At 40.0% G+C, this 3,398-nt stretch overlaps 1 pseudogene; it reads right to left on the bottom strand.

Moving 5' to 3' along the window:
• Positions 1-137: 137 nt before the first annotated feature.
• LOC106150283 lies at positions 138-598 on the bottom strand (annotated as a pseudogene).
• Between the last annotated feature and the right edge of the window lie 2,800 nt (positions 599-3,398).

Here is a 3,398-nt window from a genome sequence, read left to right as displayed (position 1 = left end):
TTTTAATTAAAAATTTCTGTTCTGTAAATTTCCTTTTGTCAAAAGATACTAGAGAAATTAAATTATTATATCTTCTCAAGAGAAAAAAACCAGCTCTTCCTAGAAGTCTTTTTTTTTAGTGTGTTAAATGTCAATGATCACAAAACTTCTGGTTTCTCTTTGGTGTAGACTTGCACTGCTGAGTGTGTTATCGCTTTGACTTCTGTTCCCTGAGTGTGCTTGGAAAGTGAAAATTCTTCTCCTCACCCAATTGAACATAATTTGAAATTTCTTTGATCAATACTAAGTACTTTCACTTCCTGGGTATGGAGAGTTCGTCAGCGCTGAACTTACAAAGCTGTTCAGCCAAAAAGTGGAACGGAAGAGACTGCAAGTGGTCTCCTCGGGCTTCGACTTCTACTGTCTGGAGGGCTCCACAGTCCCAGTGTCTGTCATGTAAGCAAACATGGCCATGGCACACTGCTTGAACGCTTCCTCCAGAGTCTCCCCCCACGCGTGTAACATTCATACTTCTGAAAACTGGTGGGTACTTGGCCTTGATTGCTTTTTGGTCTGCAGTTAAATTGTAATCTCTAGCATCTTCTTCTTCCTGTGCCATGATTGTAAGCAATATTTTTTAACCCTGTGTAAATTGTGCTTCTATACTAACTTTGACATTTCTCCACCCAAATTGTACATAATTTTCATTTCAAATATTTATGTGGTACATGCCTTTCTGCAATTATTGCAATAAAAATTAAAAGGAAAAAAGGAGAGCTGCCAATGGGAAGCAAATAGGAAAAGAAAGATGGAGAAGAAATAGTTAGGAATTAGAGTTGGTGGGGGAAGCTGACATTGCTAGGTTGAGATTCTAACACACAGATCTGAGTGTGTGAGGGTGAACTTCCACTGGCTGAAAACTACACTAGAATTAATCAACTGAGATAGCTCATCTCAGTGTAAATGCAGGTGTCCAGCAGACGCTGGGTTGTGTTCTTGTGTCCTAGGGATAAATGGCATGCATTGACTAAATCTCTACTTTCAAAATGAACAGTTATATAGCAATTGTACAGTACTCCACCCTCACTGTATAAAAAGAACAGCAGTGGTGAATCACATGTTTTGGGGTCAGTTTCTATCTTTCTGATCACCATTCCTATCATTCCCTACAGTTGCAAAAGTGTTTTCTTTCTGGTCACTTCTCTAACATTTCATGAAAATATGCAAACAGATATCAAGGTTGAAACCTGCGTTAAAATTAGCCCATGGACACCTATGACCTAGACTCAACCCTTAACATTTTAAAATTTTAACATCTATGTCTGCCTTTCTATCCACCCACCAATTCACGCAGCAGACTGCCGCCTTCCAGAGTAATGATGTGAAGTATCTCCCTCAAACACTTCTGGAACACAGGACCTACGGCTCTGGAATTGTGTACAGGTTTCTTTTTCAGTTGAAGTAGCAATTTCTATGCCACAAAGTCATGGTTGACTCCTTCTTTCACAAAAGATTTCTCTGTAATGCATGGCACTATTTGCTAGCACTGTACATGCAATAGGACCTTTTTCAAAATTGCGGTCTTTGTGATTTGATAAACCTTCTGTCATTTCAACAATGTTCTCAGCATCTTCACCAGAGTAGATTCTATCTCAAGACCACTTTCTTTGCTGATCAGTAAGATGCAACTCTTGGTCCCTTGAAGTTTGATTGAGTGTTGGTGGCAGCTGGGTCCCACCTCAGGAATTCATTCTGTCCTTTCACTCTTATTCACCTGGAAGGCACACAACTGTTCACTGTCTTCCTCTATCATCCACTTTATTTTGGTATAAACGCTACCAATGGCTTCACTGTCATTTCTGATTTTAGGGATTTGAATCTTTCATCTTATTTTCACAGTCATTCTAGCTGACAGTTACCACTTTTGCTGGTTTTTAAAGAAACAACTTTTGGTTTCATTGACTTTTCTACAAGTGTTATCTTATAGACACTCGTATCTTATTCTCTTTTCTTGCGATCTCTGGGTTTAGTTTGCCTTCTTTCTTTAGTTTCATAATGAATGGTGTTAGATTACCTGCATGAGTCCTTCTTTATACAATGTAATGTACATTATATACATTTATAAAGTAATGTATATTATACACATTACAATAATTAATTACATTGATGTATATCATATAATGTACAATATATAATTCTCAGGTGATCATTTCTCTCCAAACACTGTTTCTCCAGCACCCGGCAGCTGTTCCTATACTGTCTTTCACCCCATTCATCTCAGAGTATCTTCGTTCTGTAGCCCATTGGATTTTTATTAATATGCTGCTCAATTTCCACACATTTATAAGTTCCCCAGCTTTTCTCCCGACACCGATGTTGCTTTCGTTCTGTGTGACTGCAAGCGGCACTGACTCAGCCTTGTTCTGCAGCCCAGCGTGCGTGCTCCGTGGGGTTACGCATGCACTTGAGAAAAATGTGTAGTCGGCTGTTGGGTGGAATGTTCTGTCCCTCAGTTTGTAGTGCTGTTAAAATTCTTTTTTCTTGTTGATTTTCTGCCTAGTTACTCTGTGCATTACTGAACGTGAGGTGTTGAATTCTCCATCTGTTATTAATCTCCAATATCTCGCCCTTCATTCTGTGCCCATTTGCCCTCATCTGCTCAGTGTTCATGGATTGATTCTTTTATCTTTGCGCAATGTCCTTCTTTGACTCTTGTGACACTTTACAGTATGGGTCTATTCGCCTGGTATCAGGGTAGCTGTGACTTTGCTGTGTGCTCCTGGCCCGGAACGTTGATTTATCACCCCTTCACCTCTTGGTGCACTTGGGTCTCAAAGGAGTCTCTTGTACACAGCAGACAGAGCTATTTGCGAATATCTGCCGTTTTTGTTTAGATAGTTTGATGCATTTACCTTTAATCATTAATAAGAAGGGACTTGCTGTTGAGATGTTTCTACTTGTTTTTCTGTATGTCTTACAGATTCCTTGTTCCTCTTTCTTCCCCTGCTGCTGCTGTTTCTTTAGGTGTTCTTTGTGTGTGTGTGTGTGTGTGTGTGTGTGTGTTTCATTCCTTTCTGTTACAGACTGAATTGTGTTCCCATCAATTACTATATTATAGATCTAACCTCCAGAGTGACTATATTGGAGATAGAGTTTTTAAAAAGATAATTAAGGTTAAATAAGGCTATAAAGGTGGGGGTCTTTTCTCATAGCACTGGGAGGAGAAGAAGGAGGAGGAGAAGGAGGAAGAGAAAAGAGCAGGGGAAAGAGGGGAAGAATGCTCGTCTTCACCTGGGCTGTCCTCATGTTTCAGAAGCACCCATGTTGTCTGGTTTCTGCCTTCACAACTGGTGGTGTGTTTTGCCTCTAGACGAAGACACAAGTGCTCATGGTTTCAGGGGATTCTGTCCGTATTCAGC

Source organism: Chinchilla lanigera, unplaced genomic scaffold (assembly GCF_000276665.1).
Source record: "Chinchilla lanigera isolate Chin_1 unplaced genomic scaffold, ChiLan1.0 scaffold00069, whole genome shotgun sequence".
Lineage (NCBI taxonomy): Eukaryota > Metazoa > Chordata > Mammalia > Rodentia > Chinchillidae > Chinchilla > Chinchilla lanigera.
This window is presented reverse-complemented; position numbering and strand designations above follow the sequence as displayed.